At 42.4% G+C, this 25,674-nt stretch overlaps 1 pseudogene across 1 annotated transcript in view; it reads right to left on the bottom strand.

Moving 5' to 3' along the window:
* Positions 1 to 25,674, bottom strand: part of LOC308353556 (ras and EF-hand domain-containing protein-like) — a 71,924-nt pseudogene that overhangs the window by 30,160 nt on the left and 16,090 nt on the right. The window contains exons 2-7 of the transcript in view: positions 19,137 to 19,283; positions 15,301 to 15,391; positions 9,103 to 9,198; positions 5,880 to 5,957; positions 3,283 to 3,398; positions 1,163 to 1,231 (exon numbers count right to left, since the gene is read on the bottom strand). The product of the transcript in view is annotated as a ras and EF-hand domain-containing protein-like (transcript). The remainder of the gene's footprint in view (positions 1 to 1,162; positions 1,232 to 3,282; positions 3,399 to 5,879; positions 5,958 to 9,102; positions 9,199 to 15,300; positions 15,392 to 19,136; positions 19,284 to 25,674) is intronic.

The following is a 25,674-nucleotide window of genomic DNA, read 5'->3' as shown; positions in this document are numbered from 1 at the left end:
TACCGATGAAATGTTCTGATGTTGACTCTGGGTTCAAATCCCATGCAGGCATGTACCTTCCATATCATTGATGGGAGTCATCTGACCTGTCAGAGCGGCGGCAATGTCTTCTATAAACTGAGGACAATAACAGAGCCTCCCCCTGAGAATGGCCAATCTGTCTCTACTTAAGGCTGGTCCATCCTTCAGATCTCAGCTCCACCAGAACACTTCCTGGAACTTCCTGGTTAGGAGAAAGTTCTGCACTATATGCCCTCAGTAGGCACATCCCTTTCCCCCCACCACTTCTTTGGCATTTTAATGTTTATGTCTATAATAAGCCATCAGTTTCCATCTTCTTCCCCTAAATGGGCCCCATAAAGAGACAGAGAGACTTTTTTCTTTTTTTTTTTACTTGCCATTCTATGCTCAGTTCCTGGCATACCTGACCTATAAAAAGTGTTGAATAAAGTCTGCTGGACGAATGAATAAATGAATGAGCAGGATTACTATAACATGTCAACTCTGTAACTGCTACAGGTGAGACTTAACAATCACTCAAAATGGGGAAAACAAACTTGCCAAGTCTGATCCTCCTTCATCTGGGGAGACAAACCAGAACTTACATGGGTAGAAGAGAGCGCTGAGGTAGAGGAGGGGGAGGTCTTGTGGGGAAGGCCCTCAGAGGCTGGGATTATGGTAACTTGGGTGTGAAGTTGATAAGCAGGTGTAATATTTCCAGTAGGGTTAAAAAAAAAAAAAAACAACAACCTAAGAAAAATCGCCGTCTCACCAAGAACAATATGTTGGGCAAGAATGATTGTGGGTGTCTGGTGCTCTGACGTGAGCTAACAGGAGATTCCTGACAGCCTCCCGGTGTGCTGAGCTGCAGAGACAGCCGCTGAGGTCTGAGCCCTGAGTCTTTACGGAGGTGTAACAACATCTCACCTGACTTTCGAGGACTTAGAGAGAATTATACTCTAGTCCCTGGATTTGAATAGTTTATTTAGGATTAAAAGCAGGGGAAGGCCAAGTGCTGAATGCACCACAGCGAGAAGAAATCCACATGGACCTGCAAACCCAGTCTTGAGAATATGACCACTCGTGTGACATGGACCACATGTCTCATTCACAAAACATTAGGAAAATGTAAATGTAATAAGCATTTTATATGAGAACTTACTGGAGTATTTCAATTTGCCTCTCAAGACTATTTCGATCTTCTGTGTACTCTCGGATTATTTCCAGATCCCTGAAAACCATACTTTAAGTTTGAACCAGAATTAGGTATGCAGTCCTGCCTTACACCTATCCTCCAGACCCCCCTTCACCTTTCTCAAAGATCTGTGTCCTTGGCCATGGTTTTCTATCGTTCAGTCCCTCTGTGTGGTCAGCAGCCCCACACGCCTGCATATCCCCGCTCTGCTTCCTGTGCGAGGTCTTGTTCTCCCTCCCAAAGCCAGCTCCATTCCTCACGGCACCATGACGCTTCACCTTCTGCTAAACCCCCTCTCCCCAGGCACTCATTACCAGTCCCTTCAACCCAGCCTGCTCTCTCTACTTTGACCCTCCGCTGCTCTTTCTCTGCTTTAACGCAATCCCAGCCCAACTATTTTTCTCCTTCCTTGTGATTCCTTCTCCTCTCCCTGCCTGGCTCTCCCGTCCTCACCGTAAAACAAAGAGAAGTCCACCGGACCAGGGTCTCTCCATCTGTCATAAAGCCATGCTCAGTGATTCCTGTTGCTTTATTACAAAGCTCTGGCCTCCTCTTGGTAATGTCCCCTGAGAACTTCAGTCACTCACCACCAGCCCCTATTCAAGCCCCACATTGGGCTCCCTGCTCTGCTGGAAAGCCTGCTTCTCCCTCTTCCACTCCCCCTGCTTGTGTTCTCTCTCTCACGGTCTCTCTCTATCAAATAAATAAATAAAATCTTTAAGAAAATAAAATTTAAATAAAGGTTCCCAACTGACGATAGGAATTCAAGCTCTTTAGCCAAAAATGCCGGGCCCTTGCATTATAGCCTTAAACTGGCTTTTAAATTTTTAGATTTTGTTTAACTTTTACTCTTCCATTCGAAATACCTTTTCCTATCCAGAGGTCTGAGCACTGTTCCCCAAGCCAGTCTTACCTGTCCCTCTGTTCTTGCCTCTGCCTTCCTTACTGCTCACTTAGAACAACTCTGAGACTCTTAAGAGTCTCTGAAATGGAGAGACTAAAAGTCTGTATCTCATAGGACATTCTATGGATTGCACGAGTTAATGCTAGGAAGGTCCTGTGCACAGTGCCTGCCAGATGGCAGGGCCGCCTGCGTAACCTCACTGACATTGCCCCTGCCCCCCCGAAACCCCGATCAGCACAGGCCAGCTCCTCCCAAGCTGACCTCAAGCGTCTCCTCTCTAATAAATCTCTTCACCTCTTCTGAATAAAAAGGACAACTTTATCTACCATCACATGGCAATGGACCCAACCAGCAACACTGCTGGGACTGTTTCTGACACTGCTCAGCTCTAATAAGCTCCGTAACCTTTCAGCTTCGTGGCTTTCTCAAAGAACCTGAACTTCTCATACAGCAGAGACCACATCTTTGCTTTTCTTTTTTTCATATATTCCACACTCATTACTCCTTCTATAAGTCAGGAACCTGTATACAATAAGTACTTAAATGTTTCACAGCTGACCATTACAGAACCTTGTGATTAAGGTTTGCAAGCAAATAAAACAAAAAGCATGATATTTTCCCCAAGTGTACAAGTTTATATAGACACATGCACACACATGGATGTATATATCTCCATATACGCATTTGTATGCAAATCTGTGAATGCAAATACCCACATAAGTATCCATTTATATGGACATATATGGGTATAAGGATATATATGGATACTTACATTGGAATTTGCATATATACACACACATATATGTATATATATCATACATACATATACATGTATATGTATACATACGTGTATGTACCTCTGTGTATGTGCACTTCAATTAGCACTGACCGCCGACATTTTAGGTATACTCTTCTGTTCCCAGTAATTCAAACATCTATTAAGCCCCACACTCTCCAAAGCAGTCAATAATTATACTAATTAATCTTTTTGTTAAAAAAAATTTTTAACGCAAAAAATTACTAGGAAATAGGACACTGAAAGTGAAATCTTTGGAAAGCAAAGAACATACCAGCAAGGTCAATAAATAACCCTTTATGATTACGTAGCTGACTTCATTCTCATGGATGGCCATCTAGACAAACAACCCGCTCAAACTAAAGAATAAAATGTCAAGTTTCATACATTTCTGAATTCAGAGTCTGATCGGCATAATCACTTTTCAAAGCATCTAATTCACTCTGAAGAAAGGCTATATTTGTCTGTGCTTCTAAAAGATCTTTCTTAACTTTCTGATTTTCCTGAAGGAAAGGAATAGCACAAGCATTAGATTTCGGGCATCTTCCACCCGGGAGAGTCAAGCGTAATGGAACCTCACACCCCACCCCCACACCTCCACAGTCCTTCAAATCTTGGGTGTTTGAAGAACTAGTTACCAATTCAAGGTGATTTGAAAATATCATAAGGTAGTAAAGTCTCAAAAAGGTAAATCTTTGAAATTGTTCTTTTTTTTTTTATTTTCAAATTTTATTTATTTTTTTTTTAATTTTTTTATTTATTTTCAGCGGAACAGTATTCATTGTTTTTTCACCACACCCAGTGCTCCATGCAATCTGTGCCCTCCCTAATACCCACCACCTGGTTTCCCCACCCTCCCACCCCCCGCCCCTTCAAAACCCTCAGGTTGTTTTTCAGTGAAATTGTTCTTTTTTTAACGTTTGACATTTGGTGCCAAAAAAAAAACTCCAGTCAAGACATGATCGTGATGTACTTTAACATGTTATTGGCAAATTAACTCAGATCAAACACGTAAACATCTGTTTTACTCAATGAGAGCTATGAATCTACTGACAAATATGCTGTGAAATTAACAGTACTTATCACCGGGCAGACTGGCTAATTTTTACAATATATCTCATCACCTAACATTTGTGATTTTTGCACTTAAAAATAGTGTGGTTTTTTTAAAAAGTCTGTTTTTCTTAAAAAAGAAGAAAAAAACACTGGAGGCTTCCAGTACAAAATGATGGGACTGAACACTCTTCATTCCCTTTGAAGACCCCATTCCCATGAAATACCAAATAACATGAAATAAACCAATACAGGTTACAAGAATGCAAGAGGGGCCCCCCAACAGTCAAGTGAATTAAATACGTTTCTGGAAGATAGAAACTGGATGGAAATGTGCTGACAGAAGAGAAGAGAACAGGAGCATAGTAGGTCTGGAACAGGCGTGAGAAAGGTTGTACCACAGAGCAAAGGAGGAGGCAATTAGCTGGGCAGGACCCACCCGCCAACAGGTGGAAAAGGAGCTTAAAAACAGAGATTAAACTTGTGTATTAAGGCATGCAGCCCGCAGCCCCCAGGTCATCCTCTCTTACACTAGCAAAGAAGAGCAGATAGTCAGATTCAATTCCCAAGGCAGTAACACAGGGCTTGTCTTTTTAAAAAGAACTGAAGTGGGTGCCTGGGTGGCACAGTCAGTTAAGCATCCAACTCTTGGTTTGGGCTCAAGTCCTGATTTCAGGGTCATGAGATAGAGCCCCGCCTCAGGTTCGGTGCTCAGCGTGGAGTCTGTTTCAGATTCCCTGCCTCTCCTTCTGCCCCCACTTGCTCTCTCTCTCTTTCAAACAAATAAATAAAATCTTTAAAAAGAAAAAGAACTGAATGACCCCTATACAGTGTCCTAAGGCTTCTTATCCATATCCCACTCATTCCGGTCATCAGGGGTCCCCCATTCCAACAGCCAGCTTCACACACACAGCTCCTAGGAAGACACCCTCTCAGGGAGGAGGTCCCGAGGTAAACAGACCTATTTACCTAGGTGCACTGGAATCCTACACCAGCTGCCTAAAATGTTCAGAAATTCCAGAATGATGTATGGGTAGAGAGTTTAAAAAACAATCAGTCCAATAAGAACTGAAATTTTGGAGACTCCAAAATTAACATTTTCAAGGAGAAAAAACAAATTCCACGCATTAGGAAGAATAAATAAGAAGTTGGAAGGCATCAGTGGATGATATCCTGAAGATGTCAGAGTTTCTTTTTACAAGAAACCAAAAACTCAACCAGGAAATGCAAGAAAAATAAGCAACTCTACAAGAAAGTCATGATCCAAATACAGAGCTAACTAAGATGTGGCAAAATTTGGAACCAGTGGCACATTCCAACGTGACCATGAAGCTAGGAGCCTTCTCTTCTGAGTGGTATGGGGATAATGAATGGAGAGAAAGAAATGCACTTGCAGCAAGCTGGCTCACTTCTGGGCTCGGCAATGAGAGTATATAGAGTCCTAACAAAGGAAATGTTCACTAGTGGCTTTTAACTTTTCAAGAGTCCACCTAAAAACAAAATAAAGACAACTTAATGATGATGATAAAACAGATACAAAAGCTGTCAATTTGGCAACAGAAAGACCAAAGGCAGGGTCACAAAGATGGGAAAGGGACAGAAAGAGGAACGCTGGAGGAAGAAAAGGGCAATTATCCCCTCATCCCACAAAGCCAGAGATGCAGAGCAGAGCTGAAGTTGCAGGAATGCAGGGTTAACTATGTGAAGTGCAAGGGCCATGCCTCCATTGCTGTGAGTAAGAAATAAATAAAAGCAGGTGGGGAATCATTGAGGATACTAGCCTGAATAACATGTTTGGTCAAAGGTACATCAAAGGCTTTCTCTCACTGCAGTATTAATTTCTCTCCATCCCCGGAACACCGATAAACAGCACAATCGTGTCTAGTTATCGAAGAGGAAATGTATTTCTGGGAATGAAAGGTGATTCTTACCATTGATAAATCATAAATTTGCTTTTTTAAGGCAGCCACATCTTCTTTTTGACTTAGGTGTTTTGATTGTTCTTCTAGCTGAAAGAACAAATAAAAGCTGTTCATGTACAAACTCACTTTGGATTGATTCAGTTAAGTGTATTAGTATCCTTGAATATATAGCTATAGGAATTCTAAAAGTCTTCAATTTTCGACATGATACAACTTTGTAAATCATTAAGCTACATATAATCCATGAGGATTTGAAAACTTGGTTTCAATAATTTAAGCATTTAAAAAGGGTTTTTTTTTTCTTTTTTTCTTTTTTTCTTTCTTTCTTTTTTTTTTTTTTTTTGGCTTAATGAATTTCCTTTGAAACAACTGAACAGCCCTTTTGGGAAGCCATTCAACTATTAAGTGACCTAACTTCACCTTTTCAGTTACGTTGCATATGAGTCTGGACCTTTATATTCTCCTAGAAATTTATCTGTACTTAACACTTTCTACCCTGTATTATAATTATTTACGAATGCCTTACCTCTCCCACCAGAGTCCAAGATTTTTAACAGCAGTGTTAGCGTCAGATTCACTTCTTTTTTTCACAGTGATTCCAGTAAATGCTTACTAGAATAACTGAAATCAGTAACATTTAAGTGTGATAGGAAGCTAGTGACATATGCACCCAGACTCTATGGATGTATACCGCAGCTTGCTTTCTGGGTGACTTGTCAGTATCACCAGACTAAACCAGCTCAGGAGCATCTCTAACATGGAAAACTAAAACGTCTCTCCTACAAAGAGCCGACAGTCCCTGGAAACGGTGGGGATCCGTGGGTTTCCATTACTGAGTAGTTACGCAGTGACCAAAATGAAGCTAAATTTCATCACACTAAGTCAAAGCCTAAGTAATGGGATGCTGGACTTTCTTCAACTTACCAGATGCTTCTATTAAAAGTTTTCACACGAGACCACGACTCTGCCCCCTGGCTAGCTCTGAGAAGAGCCCCTGATTTTTTCAGATGCATGCCAATTTCAGAGAAGAAAAATGGGGGGGGGAAACTAGGTTCCTAGGGCACCTGGATGGCTCAGTGGGTTAAAGCCTCTGCCTTCAGCTCAGGTCATGATCCCAGGGTCCTGGGATCGAGCCCCGCATCGGGCTCTCTGCTCAGCGGGGAGCCTGCTTCCCTTCCTCTCTCTCTGCCTGCCTCTCTGTCTACTTGTGATCTCTGTCAAATAAGTAAATAAAAATCCTAAAAAAAAAAAAAAAAAAACTAGTTTCCTCAGAATCCATGGCCTAGGGTAATGGCAATCATAATCAATTTGGAATCTTTTCCATAGTTTAAGCCTTTAACATTCCCTAATGTAAATCCCCATCCGCTCTCTTATAAAAAAGCCTCCCCAGCAGGCGGGAAGTCTGGTACAAGTGAGAAAGCACAAACAGTGTAGCGAACCACTCCACGGCTTATTAGCACTGTGACTCGAGGACTCCGTGTCCTCAGCAGCGAAAGCAGCATATTCACCTCTCCTCAGAGAAAGCTTGAGAATTAAATTTAAAAATGGTGAAAAAGAGCTTATTAAACTATAAAGTCAGTAACATCTCAGCTATTATGCTGAGACGGGACAGTCAATTATTTTTTTTAAAGATTTTATTTATTTATTTATTTGACAGACAGAGATCAGAAGTAAGCAGAGAGGCAGGCAGAAAGAGGCGGGGGAAGCAGGCTCCCTGCTGAGCAGAGAGACCGATGTGGGGCTCGATCCCAGGACCCTGGGATCATGACCTGAGCCAAAGGCAGAGGCTTTAACCCACTGAGCCACCCAGGCGCCCGGGACAGTCAATTATTAATCCCATTTTACAAATGAGAAACGAAATGATAAAATAACAAAGTCAATTGTCCCAGGTGCAACTGGCAGAAAGTGGCAGAGCCACGATGAGGACTCTGGTCCCATCACTTCTGACTCTTACTGTCCAGGGCCTATGTGGTCCTCATCATATGCCTCATCGTGGCAAGAAATTGTGTGTCTTTTCTGCATAACTTGCTTTTAGCCTAAAGATGTCAGAAGACAGGAAAATAACTAAGGACCAGGATGAGGAGATCTGTGACTCTGGCATCAGCAAGGGATTGGTCTGTTCAAATTGTGCAATTCAAGCATCTCATCTCTGGTCTAATGGCCTCTGTCAACTAGAGAAAAGGCTGACATTGATCATAATTTCCCAAGAAGGCTATTGGGGAGAACTTTTAATAATCTCAGAGGTTTGAACTGCAATAGACTATAAAATACAGCTAATCGTCACTTAATCTCATTGACTATAAACACTGGAAAGAGCATTAAATGTTAGCACATGAACAACCAGAGAACCAAAGTGATGTGCCCAAGTCCACAGTGCCACTTTCAGGAATGATTCTTTTTAAAGTACCCGTTTTCACTTTAACCAAGGTATTTCTGCTTGCTACAGAGACAACCCACACCCAAGTGGTGGATCCAGTACCAAGCTGCAGAGAGCCTGGGCCGGCAGCGGAGAGCCAATGGGATGTACCTCTTCCCAAACTCTGCTCTCAGTGATGTCAACTTGGCAGCTTAAAATTGTAATGATGGGAGCGTTAACACCATGGAAATCAGCAAATATTACAGATTTGTGCCTGACTCCCTCCCCTCTCCAGAGCCCGTTGTTAAGTAGCTACCAGCACATCACAGGGTGAAGAATACCTTACTCATTAGAGAGCAAACACAGCAAAGGCCAAACCCAATCACACCTTTGCTCACATTTCAGCAAGTTCTCTCCTACCTCCTACTAATCAGGGGTGCCCTACATGTGGAACTTTCTGCACAGAACAAGAATATTTACTTTATTTAATAAATATTCACCGAATACTGACCATTGCTGTTAGCTGGAGGCAAGGATATGAGAATATGTGACCAGTAAAGACAGGATCCCTCCTGTCCTGAGCAGAGTCCACTGAACATGTGGGCACTGAGGGTACCCGAGGAAGGAAAACTGGGGTTTGATGGACAACTGTCCAAGGGGTCAGAAATACTTATTAGACCTGTGCAGAAGAAAGGCTGCCCTTGAAACAGAAAATCAGGGACCTTTAAAAAACCATCTTTCAGGAAGTCCAGTTTGACTCTGAAATCTGATTCCAACTGCTGCTTTAATATGATTCCCAATGTTTTCAGTGGCTAAAAACTTAAACACCCTGATATACTGAGGCTATTCCTAGAAGCCTCTCTGCCACAAACCTACCTTTTTAAGTTTCTTTATTGTCACCTGCAGATCCCCTACTTCTGTTTCATACTGACGTCTGAGGTCACTGAGGGCTTCCTCAGCCTTATGTTTTTCCTTTAAAAAAAAAAAAAAGAAAAAAAAAGATTTTACTGATTTAAATAGGTTTTTCAAGGCCCCGTTGAGCGCGAAATGTATTGTGTCAAACTAAGGCTGATCCCAAGTCTCCCACACAGGGAGGGCAAGAAGGGATGGCAGAAGTAAACCAATTGACTCTCAAGGTACAGCTCTTATGGAATTGAAACCTGTGCAAGTGAAAGCTGACATGCACACATCACCTGGAGAGACGCCCCTAAGACTATCACTCATGTTGTGACAGGAGGCCAGGGAGCATCTAGTAACTAGTTTAGTTAATTACTGCTGTTGTTAATTAAAATATACAGCAAGAGCCCAAGTGCTTGCCTGCACCCTATCATGGCATCAGGGCCCAGGAAGGTCCAGTGGGTGTATCCTTCTTCCAAGAGCTTACACCTTACCTGAATTCAAATCACATCACCTGCAAATTTCTACGCTAAGTGCTTCTGCACGGGCTGGCTCTTCTCAGATGTACCCTGCCTGGATCAGAGAATGCCAAGGGGCACACCAGGAGGTCAAGGCCTGCAGCTCCCAGGAGCCCAGACATCTTCAAATTTCCCTTTCCTCTTCACAAAGCATGGAACTTTATGCCCTATGCTTAGAACTCAAATACATTTTTATGTTAATAGCCAGTGAAACTGAGTGTTCAGATATGCACTGATAGCCTCCTATATGCCAACACTCCTGAGCACAGAGGGACAGCGCAGGAGCAACAAAGACCAACACGCATCCTGGTGGGAGAGGAAAGGAAGCAAAGATGATCTCAGGAAGCAATACAAGAAGAAGCTAGCAGTGAGATGTGACAGGAAGTGAGTCGGGAGGTAAGGTAAGGCCTCTCTGCAGGGGAGACATGACCCCATGTCTCAACACCTGCCGGAGTTACACGGTCTTACATCCCTCTTACTGGCTGTCTAGCTGAGACGACTTACTTGAAGCCTCCATTTCCTTACTGGATTAATGTGAGGATTATATTAAATTATCCAAGTAAATTAAATAATCCATATAAATTAAATAATCCATGTAAATTAAATCTTCTATGCTTAGGAGGAAATGTCTGGAGAAGAACATCTTCACTCATGGTAACCTTGTTTTAAGCGAGTCTCTTGAGTTTATTCAGCTTTACAGGTGAGGAAGCAAGTGTTGCCCCCTCACAGGCAGATGAAGACATGAAGCCTTCCAATGAGCATCTACCTCAGACAGCCTTCCTGGCATCTTGGCAAGTCTTCTCACTAAAACCAGCGCCGTGACACTAAACATAACGTTTATGGTGTAAAAATATTTGGTTCAGAGCTTAATAAAGGAAATCACCACTATGTAGCTCTTTCCATTCCCAACCTGTCACGGGCAGACGCCCAGAGATCGGACGGGGGTTCGTTACAGTAACTTAGGTAGAAATGGTGGTGCTTCAGACCAACTCATCACAAACTTCCAGGAAACTGAAAGGGAGGGAAGCCTTCCCAACTCATTCTGTGAGACCAGCACTGGCCTGAAACAAAAATCAAACACATTAAGAGAAACCCACAAGCCAATATCTTTTATGAATATGGATGCAAAAATAATAAACAAAATTTAGCAAAATGAATTAACCAAGATATAAAAATGAAAATACATCATAACTAAGTGGGGTTTATCCCCAGACTGCAAGTGTGTTTTAATACTTGAAAATCAATGTAATTACCACATTGATGGTCGAAAAAAGAGAAAAGCCATGATCATTTCAATAGCTACAGAAAAAGCATTTGATGAAATCCAACATTCCATTCCTAATTAGAACAACAACTCTTAGCCAACCAGGAACATGCTCAAAATTCAATAAAGGGCATCTATGAACAACATGCCACCAACATCGTATTTCTTGTTAAGAGAGAGATTGTAGATAAGGATGTCTGCTCTCACTTTCCTTGTTCTAACCAGTGCAATAAAGAGAGAAAAATGAAGTGATCATTCACGTCAGAAAGAGAGACATAAAGCTGTCTTTATTCATAGATTACATACCATTTACCTAAAAAATCTGATGGAATCTACCCAAAAAGCTACTGAGTGTGAGCAATGTAAACAAATATGATAGGGTATAAGATGTGTATGTAAAAATCAGGTGTATTTCTATATATTCACAATGGGAAACCAGAAATTGAAATTTTTTAAAAAATTTTTTTATTTATTTTCAGCGTAACAGTATTCATTGTTTTTGCACCACACCCTGTGCTCCATGCAATCTGTGCCCTCCCTAATACCCACCACCTGGTTCCCCCAACCTCCCACCCCCTGCCCCTTCAAAACCCTCAAGTTATTTTTCAGAGTCCATAGTCTCTCATGGTTCACCTCCCCTTCCAATTTCTCTCAACTCTCTTCTCCTCTCCATCTACCCTTGTCCTCTATATTATTTGTTATGCTCCACAAATAAGTGAAACCATATGATACTTGACTCTCTCTGCTTGACTTATTTCACTCAGCATCATCTCTTCCAGTCCTGTCCATGTTGCTACAAAAGTTGGGTATTCGTCCTTTCTGATGGAGGCATAATACTCCGTAGTGTATATGGACCACATCTTCCTTATCCATTCATCCGTTGAAGGGCATCTTGGTTCTTTCCACAGTTTGGCGACTGTGGCCATTGCTGCTATAAACATTGAAATGGATAAAAGACCTCAATGTGAGACAGGAATCCATCAGAATCCTCGAGGAGAACATAGGCAGTAACCTCTTTGATATCAGCCACAGCAATTTCTTTCAAGATATGTCTCCAAAGGTGAAGGAAACAAAAGCGAAAATGAACTTTTGGGACTTCATCAAGATCAAAAGCTTCTGCACAGCAAAAGAAACAGTCAACAAAACAAAGAGGCAACCCACGGAATGGGAGAAGATATTTGCAAATGACAGTACAGACAAAAGGTTGATATCCAGGATCTATAATGAACTCCTCAAACTCAACACACACAAAACAGACAATCATATTAAAAAATACGCAGAAGATATGAACAGACACTTCTCCAATGAAGACATACAAATGGCTACCAGACACATGAAAAAATGTTCATCATCACTAGCCATCAGGGAGATTCAAATCAAAACCACATTGAGATACCACCTTACACCAGTTAGAATGGCCAAAATTAGCAAGACAGGAAACAACATGTGTTGGAGAGGATGTGGAGAAAGGGGAACCCTCTTACACTGTTGGTGGGAATGCAAACTGGTGCAGCCACTTTGGATAACAGAAATTGAAATTTTTAACAACATTGTTTAGAGTAGCATTAAAATATCAAATACTTAGGAATGAATCTGAGGAAAGACTTATAAGATCCGTATGCTCTATAGTACAAAACACTGCTAAGAAAATTTAAAGAAGTCCTAAATAGATGGAGAATACATCCAGTTTATGAATCAAATTACTCATTATTGTTAAGATGCCAATTCTCCCCATATTGATCTATAAATGCAATAAAATCAAATCAACCCCCAGAAGGTCTGGGTTTTCTTTTTTTGTTTTTAAGAAACTGAAAAGCTGATGCTATAGAAATTAAGGGATATAAAACAGCCAAGACAACTTTGAAAAAGAACAAAGTTGAAGAACTAATATTTCTTGATCTCAAGACTTATTATAAAGCAACAGTCACCAAAACAATGTAATACTGGCATGAAGCAATCAGTGGAACACACCAGAGAGCCCAGAAATAAAGCCACACAAATACAGTAAACCAACGTGGGACAAAGTGCAAAGGCAATTCAATGGAGAACAAATAATCTCCAACAAACGGTGCTGGAACAGCTGGATATCCACCTGCAAAAAAATAGGAACTTTGACCCATATCTTGAAAAATTGATCCTAAATGTAAAATCTAAAACAAACAAAACCTACAGAAGAAAAGAGCAGAATAATTTTTGTGACCTTGTGTTAGGTCAAGATTTCTTAGACGCCAAAAGCATGATCCATTAAAGAAAAATTGACAAATCGGACTTCATCAAAATGAAAAATTTCTACTCTTCAAAATACACTGTTAGGAGAATGAAAAGACAAGTAACCATGTGGGAGAGAATTTTAAAATCAGAATATATAAAGAGCTCTCAAAACTCCATAACGGGTGCTTGGGTGGTGCAGTCAGTTAAGTGTCTGACTCTTGGTTTCGGGTCAGATCAGATCTCGAGGTCCTGGGGTCGGGCTCTGTGCAGAGTCGGCTTGAGATTCTCTCTCCCTCTGCCCCTCTTGCTCGTGCTCTCTCTCTCTAATAAATAAATTAGTCCAAAAGAAAACTATATTTAAAAAAAATAAAATCCTGCATAATAAGAAAACCACCTAATTTTCAAAGTGAACAGAAGATTTTAACAGATATTTCACAGAAGAAGATACCCAGTGGTTGCCTGGCAAGGAAGGCAGAGGAGGGAGGAAGGGAAGCATGACAAAGGGGCCTGAGGAAATTTAGATGGTGGACGGATAACACCATTATCTTGACTGTGGTGGTGGTTTCATGGAGTATGGGTACACCCAGTGTTATCATATTCTGTACTGTAAATATGCAGCTCCTTGTCTGTCAATTCTACTTCAAGAAAGCCATTACAGTCTAAAATACTGACCTGGAGCAATGGAACAACACTGTTGGGGAAAAAGGAGTCAAGGTCAGGAAGAGGTGAATATGGCCAGAAGACTGCAAGGAGGCATCAAGGAGACGGGGAGAATTTCTCTAAGCTTGGTTGAGTTCGGGAAAATGGAAAGGAGGGGCACAGAAAACAGATGGAGAGAAGGAAGAGCGATGATCACGCCGGACCAGAGCTGTGCGGTGAAGAACCACAGGGAGCCGAGCTGAGCCAAATATGAAGTTACAGGGTGTGGGGGTCCTGGTAAGGGCTCCACCACCAACTACAAGTCTGCTGGTTAAGAAGCAGTGAGACTGATGGCAGGAGAGCACATGCGCTTTTAAGTGTTCGATGAAGGAATGAGCACACAGATTAAATGCACGGAGAGGGAAAAAAGGCAGAAAAAATATATATGATTTTCCTGTTTCTAGACTACAACAACTGGAGTGCCAACAGAAGAATGGGATCTCCACTGCACTAAAGCGGGCCCATGGACTGTGAGCCACTGACTCTGCAGAACATGACGTCCCAACAGTTACTCAACTCGCCAGTAAGAGATAAGACAACGAAGAGACCCAAAGTCATATATGGGGTACAGCAGGCCAAGGCAAAGAATCTGGAAGGACACAAAGTATGAAGAGCCACGGAAAAGAGCAGGCCGGCCACAGCCAGGATGCAGCCAGCACGCCTCAGGCCCGGTGCTAGGCACTCACGTACATCATCAGGCTGGGTCTCCGTGAAGCAGGCTGGTGCATTACCCCATTCTAAAAATGGCACCACCAAGGTCAGAGGTCCAGTTATTTTCCCAGGGCCACCTGCCTGGGCAAAGGCAGAGCCGGGAAGCACATTAAGGCCAATCAGATGCTAATACTCAGGCCCTTCTCACTGCATCCTGCTGCCTCTTGGAGTTAACAGGGCAAATGAACAGAGAATGTCCAACCCAACATTAGCCTTACAGGTAAGTCTATTTTCCGTTTCCAGTAAACATTCATACCCAGCTGTAGTTTATAAGGAAAAAAGACAAACATTGCTTCTATGGAAATCAGTGAAGGTAAGCAAGTTTCGACTGTAGAGTTCACTCAGTGATGAATAAAAGTACTTTTTATTATAAAACACTGAAGTTCACAGACAGAATTTTAATTTCCCTGCAATCTAGATTTAAAGTTGGCAGTGGGCATGGTCAGGGAGACTGTGGCATAAAAACTGAGCCACCCTTCTCTACCCCAGGGGGGCTCTGCCTTCTTCCTCGGGCCTCCACTCTCACAGCACCTCGACAGAGAGGCCCCGACCCGCTGACCTCTTCTCCCCATCATTGTTGACCACACTTGCTCTTTACTCACAGCTACTGAAATTATCTACTTTATTTGATCATTTATTATCTCTCTCTCCCCTTGCTCTCCCCCCAAAACTGCTACCAAAAATAGCCCCATGGAACACCCTGCCCGGTGCCCGGTCTGTAAAAGGCGATCCATCAGGAATCATGGAAAGAAAGGGCCAATCCCACAAACTCACATCTTTACGCGTCTTGTGTTCTGCTGCCTGAATCCTCTGATCCATTTCCTCTTCCAACTCACTCAGCTGCATGGCTGCCTTGTCCTGGGCTCTGAATTTCAAGAGGGTGCACACTTTTTCACTGCAACATGCAGAGACAGCTTCAACCTCGTCTATCTCAACCCCTATGTTACAGATGTGGAGAAACACACTATTTTAAATAGTATTCCCTGTTCTTCCACATCATAAAACAGGATTAGCACTCTGACCACTTGGGTGTAAAATAACATTAAAACTAGATATTTAGTAAATGGTATAAATTAGACAAAATAGTGTTAACCTAGATTGTGACAAAGAACAGCTAAAGATATCAAATCACTGGGAAGCTCTTGATAAATTCTGAAAATCCTTTTTGCTCCCATGATTGAGTGACAATCCTAGACCAAAAAACAAAACAAAACAAAAAAAACGCATAGAAAACACATCTTTAGACAGAATTCTGAAATGTTATTGTATAAAACACACAATGTTATATGCTACGGTTAGAAGGGAAAAAAAAGGAATCTCAACAATTATTTCTAATCCGCTTCCTAAAGTTCTAGAATAAAACTAGTCTTTACATTGTAGAAAAATTCTATTTCCTTTACTAATGTTGTCCCTAAATCTCCTCTCTACAGATGCAGAGCACACTGATTTGCCAAAAAGTTAGAAATGGGAACATGTCATTGAGGAGAGTTGTGGCATAGTTTTCCTAAGGAACTGGCTAGTATGGAGACATCTGTCACTCTACAATGGTCGAGGCTGCAGATTAAACCCTAAAAAAATGGATTTTTTATTCTCTCTCTCTGATGTATGTCCGATTATCTAAGTTTCTCATTCATAAGTCTTACCTATTCAACTAGATGACAAGAGCCACCAGGGGACTTAGAGGGTCAATGACATGACATTGATAAAAAGCAGACAACAGAACCTAACATGGGGCGCCTGGGTGGCTCAGTGGGTTAAAGCCTCTGCCTTCGGCTCAGGTCATGATCCCAGGGTCCTGGGATGGAGCCCCACATTGGGTTCTCTGCTCAGCAGGGAGCCTGCTTCCTTTCCTCTCTCTCTGCCTGCCTCTCTGCCTACTTGTGATCTCTGTTTATCAAATAAATAAATAAAATCTTAAAAAAAAAAAAAAAGAACGTAACAGAAGATCTCCTGTCTCCCAGTTTGATGGCTCTGGGATACCATTTTTCCTGCTTTCCACTTGCTGGCTCCCTTGTTAACACGGTCTGTGCATACATTACTTTAATTTCTATATAAAGTGTCAAGTGAGTCCTGAGGGGTGGGGAGAAGGCCCCAAAATAAAATTCTGAGTGACTTACTGCTATTTTCCCCTTGTGTTTACTTCATTCTTACCTGACAGCCTGCCTGAAGAGATGTTAACCTCATTTGGAAAGTTAGCTATTTCTGGTTCGTTTATAAATACCTGCTATAAGACATCTAAGAACTACTTATCTCCACAGAAAGTTTGTTTGGTCTGCTCAATTCTGGGACTATAAAACAGCCAAGTCCCACATCCCTCCTCCCCCTATTACCATTTTTCCAACCGCTCCTTCTCGATATCCAGGATTGCTCCTGAATGTGTTCTTTCCACCTTCCTCACTTCTGAGCAACTTTTTTTTTTTTTTTATAAGTTAGGTCTAAGTCTATAAGGACACCGTGTTTGCCCCAGCAATTCCTAGCTCATAGTGAAATGTCTGGCATGATGAAGACTGTCCACTCTATCCTAGTCCAGGGCTCCCATCTGGACACTGCCCATCCTTCAGGTCCAAGTGCAGAGTGAAAAGATAGAGATCTGCCCCCATCCACAACCCCAGGTGAGGGTGATGGTCCTCAGCTAAGAACACAGGAGGACTTCACAGTCATCATTGAAGCACTTTAGTGAGGTCTCTGGTAGTTGGGACAGAGTCTGACTAAGGCTCCCACCCCAACAGCTGAGCAGCAGCGAGGAGACAAGCAGGAACACAGCTCAGCACAGGTAAGACATTCCCTCCGCAGAGGCACAGCAGCCTGGCTGGTGATGAGAACATGAAGAATGACATTCTTTTTTCCCTTGTGGGTTTATATGGTACTATCCTTAAAGGTCACATATAAATTCGTGTGTGTCTGTGCACATGCATGTGCATGGAAGTTTGTCTGTTTTAACAGATATTCCTGGACACTCTGAAAACTCAATAAGTGGGTCTGTGAATCACCCCTAGTTTACAGAATTTGGAGTTCATAGGACCGCCCTACTCTCCTACTGAAAACCCCTAGAAGACAAATTTGAGAGAAAATTTCATGAAATGTTCATGATACCTCTACTCTCGCATGACTCCAGAACTATAAAAAGTCCTATGTAGCATCAATGTTTGAAAACACTCCTATATTTTAATTTCCTTCACTTAAACTCCAAAAGGTTAACTAGATAGCTTGATCATCATGTGGAAGGAAAGAATAGAGAGACCGAGGCATACCCTCTCCTGCCCCCTTGTAGGTGGGGTACATCCTATCAAAGGGGCCTTTACAAGTTCTGGGCAGAGGCCAGCAGGACGTGCCTCACACTCAGAGACACTGGTGAAATGGCCACCACGAGAAGCCACTACGGGGCAGAACAGCCAGGAATTACAACAAACAAAATGCTCTCTTTCCCACTAAAGCCAGAGGACTGCAGTCCTTCTAGGGAACAGAGAGGCTGACGTTTGGACTGTAACACGTGTAACCCCTTCCTCTGCCCTGGGCTGCTGGTCAAACCGGTAAGTTATCCTATGTAAACCAGCTACGGCTTACACAAGCCATAGGACGGTACGGGCTTACAGTTTTCTGTCTTCCAGTTCAGGCTGGGTGAGGAGGGCCAGAGACAGGAAGAATCCCACCACTGAGCACCCACCATGTGGTCAGCCTGGGGCAGGGGGCTTCACCTGGGACATCATCTCCTGGCCCTCCACACCCTGAGAATGTGGACGTTTACAGTCTTGTTCTATAGATGCAGGTTCCTGCCCAAAGTCACACACGAGCCCATGACCAGGCCAGGCTTCAAGGGCTGTCCTGTCTGCCTCTCCAGATGAGACATTTCCGGTAGGCTTCAAGAGGATGGATATACAGTAACAAACCTGTCAGAACTGTTCTGTATGGAATCATTGGTCTTGAAAAGTTTATAGGATAGGATCACGGTGACCTACTGATGGACTGCTGGCTGTCCTTAAAGCGTCCTGCCCGACTCAGCCTTCATGCTGGCCCAGCTTAGGAAGCTCCAGATGCCCGAGGTTCGGGACGTCCACCCACATCATAATGGGATCGTGCAGTTCAGTCCACGTGCCTCCTGGACACAGAGCCAGTGAAAGGACCTCCCCATACCACTCAGAAAGGAAGGGCTTTGGGGCACCTGGGTGGCTTAGATGGTTAAGCATCTAACTTTGCATTTTGGTGCAGCTCATGATCTCAGGGTCATCAACTCAAGCCCTATGTTGGACTCCACGTCCACATATGAGCCTGCTTAAGATTCTCTCTCCCTCTACCCCTCTGCCACATCCCCACTCACATTCTCTCTATATATATATTTAAAAAAAAGAGAAGAAGAGGGGTGCCTGTGTGGCTCAGTCGTTTAAGCATCTGCCTTCAGCTCAGGTCATGATCCCAAGGTCCTGGGGTCGAGCCCCATGTCAGGCTCCCTGCTCAGCGGAAAGCCTGCTTTTCCTTCTCCCACTCCTTTTTGTGTTCCCTCTCTTGCTGTCTCTCTCTGTCAAACAAGTAAATAAATCTTTAACAAAAAAGAAGAAGAAGGAGAAGAAAAAGAAGAAGAAAAAGAAGAAGAAAGACAGGAAGGCCTTTAATACCTCTTCACTGGAATGGCCAGGTTTTCCATTTCTGTGCTCTGCAGTTTGATCTCACGGATAAAGTTCCTTATAACATGCTCGTACGACTGAATTAGTCTTCGCTCCACAAGGTTGATGTTTAGATACAAGGTACTAACTTGCTCTTTTCTGCCAAAAAAAAAAAAATTAAAATTAAACAAAGTAAAAAATAAAAAGGCAAATTTTCAGAATACTTTCAGGAATGAGACACATAAGAACCAAAAAAAGCAACAATAACAGAAGGACCAGAAAGGAAAGAAGAGCAGGCAGGCAGTGATGCTGTGGCACTACCCTTCGTATTTTTTTTTTAAGAATTTATTTATTTATCTGACAGAGACAGAGAGAGAGATCACAAGTAGGCAGAGAGGCAGGCAGAGAGAGGGGAGGAAGCAGGCTCCCCACTGAGCAAAGAGCCCAATGCAGGGCTTGATCCCAGGACCCTGAGATCATGACCTGAGCTAAAGGCAGAGGCTTTAACCCACTGAGAAACCCAGGCGCCCTCTCTGTATTTTTGAAATGGAACAGCAAGTTTATTATTTCCTAGATGTATTGAGGTATGACTGATAAATAAAAACTGTATATATTTAGGTTTCCCAGTCATGATTTGGTGCTAGAAAATGTAGACTGGTGAGGGAAGAGAAAGGCATAGAGAGGGATTGACAGGAAGGGGCATTTTTGTTATTACCGCAGGTATTTTTTTTAAAGATTTTGTTTATTTATGTGACAGACAGAGACACAGCGAGAGGGGGGAAAGGGGCAGAGGGGTGGGAAAGGGAGAAGCAGGCTTCCCGCTGAGCAGAGAGCCCGATGCAGTGCCGGATCCCAGGACCCTGGAATCAGCACCGGAGCCGAAGGCAGAGGCTTAAGGACTGAGGCATCCAGGTGCCACTTGCAGGTATTTTTTTTTAACAGAAAGGTAAATAGGGGGCATCTGATTGGCTCAGCTGGTATGACATGTGACTCTTGATCTCAAGATCATAAGTTCAAGCCCCACACTGGGCATGGAGCCCACTTGAATGAATGAATGAATGAATGAGTAGAAATAAAAATAGAACTTGAAAAAAGAAAGGTAATAAGAGGTACAGGGAAAAAAGGTAACCATTAAACTGATGAATAACATGTTCCACTAATCTCTGATAAGACATATTTCAGCCTTTATGATCATAAGAGTGAATGTACCTGTTATTTTATAGTCAGTTAAAAATTACTTCACATAAATTCACATGTATTTATATGTGACCATCCTAGCTGTCATTATTAACTTTTATTAAAAGATACATATTCCAGAGTCGTTTCAAAAGAAAAACTGGGCAACTCAGCTGCTGGAGGACAAAGGAGTGAGTCAGTGAGGCTAGCAGTGCTCCTGATTCAGGTTCAGTGGCTGATACCCTAAGGGTACAGAGAGAAGACTCTGTGAAGACACAGGAAGGTGGCCATCAAAAAGCCAAGGAGACAGGCCTCATCAAGAACAAACTCCACAGGGGCACCTGGGTGGCTCAGTGGGTTAAAGCCTCTGCCTTTGGCTCAGGTCATGATCCCAGGGTCCTGGGATCGAGCCCAGCATCGGGCTCTCTGCTCAGCAGGGAGCCTGCTTCCCTTCCTCTCTCTGCCAGCCTCTCAGCCTACTTGTGATCTCTGCCTGTCAAGTGGATGAATAAAATCTTAAAAAAAAAAATAGAGAACACTCAGTTAAATCTGAATTTAAAAAAAAAAAAAAAGAACAAACTCCATAGGCACCTTGATCTGAGACTTCTAGCCTCCAGAACTGTATGAAAATAAATTTCAGCTGTTTAAGCCACCAGTCTGGTATTTGTTACTAGAAATTCCTAGGCAACCACAGCAAACAACAAAAGGTCCAAGGTCCCAGAATGACTTAGTGGCAGAGCTGGGATTCCACCCGTCTGAAGCTGAAGACCACAAGATTCGCCAGAATGTTATTTTGCTTCCCAATTGTGTTAACGCATCTGAGCCGTAGCAGAAGAAATGGGATCCAAAATTAATTCACAGAACTACAAAACCCTGAAAAATGTGAGGTATATATTAACCTAGAGGCTTAGTTAAGCATGGCCTCAAGGTGTGTCCGTGAGGTATAAACTCCCCCAGGTTTATGCTTATAAATAAACTTCTCCGTCTGTGCAGAGGCCAATTATGATTGAAAAGAACTGCTCAAGTGAAATATTATTAATAAAGCTGCTGGATTAAGTCCCTTTATTTGATACAAGATGCAGGAAGCGGCCATCATCCCTCCCATCAGAGCTGAATACAAACACTAGTTGCAATAGTGAGCTGTATTTACTGGAGCAGTAAACAAAACAAAACAAAAATACTCTTGGACTGTCCCATGCAATTTCAATGCATAACAAGATCATTACCTTCTTGCCTTTTGTCAGTTACTGATCACCAGCAAGATACAAAACATAAAAACTTTCTCCTTAATGGGAACCTGCCTGTCAGAGATGGCTATTAAGATACTGTCACCTAGAGTCCTTGCTTCTTGACTAACAGCACAACAAAATGTTTACAAGTACAGGTCACCAGATTTCAGGACTTTCTGCAAATTTCAAAAATAAGAAAGAAACACAATAATTTATAAAACTTTTGCTGCTCTTGACATTATAGAGTTTCAGAAATGGTATTATGAAAAATATCTGCCAGATATTTTAGCAGAAATATGTGATATGGTTAATCATTGTGCTATAGACTACATGAATATTCATCTGTCCTGCTTCCTATTACAGGGCACACTTCCCAGAACCCCAGGCAGGTAGACGAGGGTCATGTGACTAGTTCTGGTAAATGGAACAGGAAGAGAAATGGTATGTTGGCCACTTCCACACTTGTTCCCTAAAATCCTTCATTAGATTCTGAGCTTCTATTCATTCATATCCTCCCTCTTTCTCTCTCTCTCTCAGCATCTCTCCCTCCATCCCCCTTCCCGCTCCTTCTCTACCTCCCTCCATCTCTCTTCCTCATCCCCACAGCTGAAGTGAAGAATTCCAATATGGCGAAGCCATGCGAGAGAACGTGCTTGGCTTCCTGAATCACCACACTGAGCTTAACTGCTCAGCAGGGCTGTATGACCGCCTCAATCTGAATGACATACAAGAAAGAAATGTTTGTATTTTGTAAAGCCACTCAGACTTGCAACTTCTTTGTTACAGTCAGTTTGAACTTAAAAGTTTGGCATAATAGTTTCCTATTTTGTTTTGTTTTGTTTTGTTTTTTTAATTATACTCTTCCAGATTAAATTACTTCCTCATCTTTTTCTTTGATAGTTTCTTAACTATGTAAAAGCTTCTATGACCAGGGTAAATCCTTAGCACCACCACCTGCTCTCTCTCAGGGAACAAAAGACTACACGGAAGCATCCTATACTGAGGCAGACACTTATTAGGCACCTTACATATGTAGTCCAGGCAGTGATCCAGAAGTTACATCACTAGTCACTAAATCCTCACGGCAACCCTACAAAGAAGTTATCACCAGCATCCTGTTTACCAAAGAGGAAACTGAGGCAGAGACAGCTAAATACTATCCCGGTAGCAGAGTCAGGATTCCAACTCAGCCCATCTGGCTCCAGAGTCCAGCTTCCCACGGAAGAACTAGCCCTTTGTGCCAAAACTAAAGGCTGAAGTGGTCTTAAGGGGCCCCAAGGGCATGTCTCCACCAAAGAAAATTTAACATAACAGGATTTTTAAAAAATTGCTTTGGAGGAGGCTATGCATTATTGCTGCAAGGATTGTCCACATTACAAAGGGTCTCCTTTAAAGAATGACGGCATGATGAGGATTAAAATCAGGTAATCTTATAAAATTTGGTTTACCTACAGCTATTTGGTTGGAAAGCACTATTGCAGACAATAAGGCGCCCTCCCACACCCCCCAGCCCCCATATATCTGTGTATTTCATTTGGTCTGTTTCCGTGAAACTAGAGAACCATGTGGATTATGCCAAGAAACAGCCAACAGAACACACTTGGTTATTCTGATATCTGATGGAGAAAACAAAACAAAAATTTTAAAAAACCACCTTGAAAATGACAGTACAGATAAAAGGTTGATATCCAGGATCTATAAAGAACTCCTCAAACTCAACACACACAAAACAGATAATCATACTAAAAAATGGGCAGAAGATATGAACAGACACTTCTCCAATGAAGACATACAAATGGCTACCAGACACATGAAAAAATGTTCATCATCACTAGCCATCAGGGAGATTCAAATCAAAACCACATTGAGATACCACCTTACACCAGTTAGAATGGCCAAAATTAGCAAGACAGGAAACAATGTGTGTTGGAGAGGATGTGGAGAAAGGGGAACCCTCTTACACTGTTGGTGGGAATGCAAACTGGTGCAGCCACTTTGGAGAACAGGGTGGAGATTCCTCAGGAAATTAAAAATAGATCTTCCCTATGACCCTGCAATTGCACTGCTGGGTATTTACCCCAAAGATACAGATGTAGTGAAAAGAAGGGCCATCTGTACCCCAATGTTTATAGCAGCAATGGCCACGGTCGCCAAACTGTGGAAAGAACCAAGATGCCCTTCAACGGATGAATGGATAAGGAAGATGTGGTCCATATACACTATGGAGTATTATGCCTCCATCAGAAAGGACGAATACCCAACTTTTGTAGCAACATGGACAGGACTGGAAGAGATTATGCTGAGTGAAATAAGTCAAACAGAGAAAGTCAAGTATCATATGGTTTCACTTATTGGTGGAGCATAACAAATAATATAGAGGACAAGGGTAGATGGAGAGGAGAAGGGAGTTGAGGGAAATTGGAAGGGGAGGTGAACCATGAGAGACTATGGACTCTGAAAAACAACCTGAGGGTTTTGAAGGGGCGGGGTGGGAGGGTGGGGGAACCAGGTGGTGGGTATTAGGGAGGGCACACATTGCATGGAGCACTGGGTGTGGTGAAAAAACAATGAATACTGTTACGCTGAAAATAAATAAAAAATTAAAAAAAAAAAAAACCACCTTGCTGCAGCAAGAGATGATACCTGGTCCCTCTCTGTGGGCTTTAAATGCTATGCCTTGCCCAAGCAGCTAAACACATGTGGGTCCTTCCGCTCAACAGACTTGGTGCCAAGACAATCTTTGTTGTGCTCCTAAGAGTGCCGCAGGCACGGCCTCCCCCGGTGTCCCTGCTCCCCACGCCAGAGGTTAAGCAAGCAGAGAACGCACAATGCCGCACACACAGCTCTGTTTCCTTCTGGCCTGACCCCAGGTGGCACATGGGAGGACTGAGAAGGGTGCCTTGTGGTGACAAGGACCAAAGTGCTTTTGATCCATTGAGTCTGGGGCCTCATCTCACGTGGTTACATTTTGTTACAAATACCACCCAGAGCGGTTTACAGGTGCATTTGACAAACACTAGGTAAAAATTAAGAGTCAAGCCATAGGTTTTAGTCGATCAAGACAATACACATTGTCTACCCTTCTGTGCCAAGAAAGTCTCTAATACTAAACATAATCTATGTCTGAAGGAAGAGAGTGAATGAAAGGCAGAGAAAGACATCAGAGAAATGCAGATCAGAGAAAAACACACCCTGAATTACCAATTAGATTTAGATGTTTAAAACCTGGGCCTATAATATTACGCAGCCATCAAAAAAAAGAAAGAAAGAAATCTTTCCATTTGCAACAACGTGGATGGGACTAGAGGGTATTGTGCTAAGTGAAATAAGTCAATCAGAGAAAGATAATTATCATATGATCTCACTCCTATGTGGAATTTAAGGAAAAAAACAGGGTCATAGGGGAAGAGAAGAAAAAAATAAAAGATAAAACCAGAGAGGGAGAAAAACCATAAGAAACTCTTAATCACAGAAAACAAACTGAGGGTTGCTGGAGGGGAGGGGACGGAGGGCTGGGGTAACAGGGTGATGGACATTAAGGAGGACATGTGATGTAATGAGCACTGGGTGTTATATAAGACTGATGAATCATAGGCCTGTACCTCTGAAACAACAATACATTATGTGTTAATTAACTGCATTTAAATAAAAAATTTAAATTAAAAAAATCTGAGCCTATGCATCTCAATTGATAAATTACAAGACAATTTGTTAAAAAAAAAAAAAAGAAAAGACAAGAAGACAGTGGGGGTGGGTAATTACCGATGAACAATTCACAACTTAGAATTTTACAATGGTCCGGGGGAAATAAGCATTTTAAGTCACAAATATTCCCACTGAGACTGAAAAGGCTATTACATGAACTTAGAAGAAAAACAGGTCCACTTAAGATGTGTACGAATTATAAAAGGGTGACATATTTTCACAGGATTGACACTTACCATATACAGATAACTCTACATCGACGTGTATACACCAGAGTAGTGTACTGAGAATGCCTGAACACCTCAGCTCTACGGACACCTCTGGGCAATAGTCAAGCACAGATAACGCCACTGCACACTAAGGAACACGGTGACCCAGTAAGATCGTTAGGAAAACTGTCTCTTAGATCCCGAGTCTCGCTGCATTAAGCATTAAAATAG

The sequence above is a fragment of the Martes martes genome, assembly GCF_963455335.1.
Source record: "Martes martes genome assembly, chromosome: 12".
Taxonomy (NCBI): domain Eukaryota; kingdom Metazoa; phylum Chordata; class Mammalia; order Carnivora; family Mustelidae; genus Martes; species Martes martes.
This window is presented reverse-complemented; position numbering and strand designations above follow the sequence as displayed.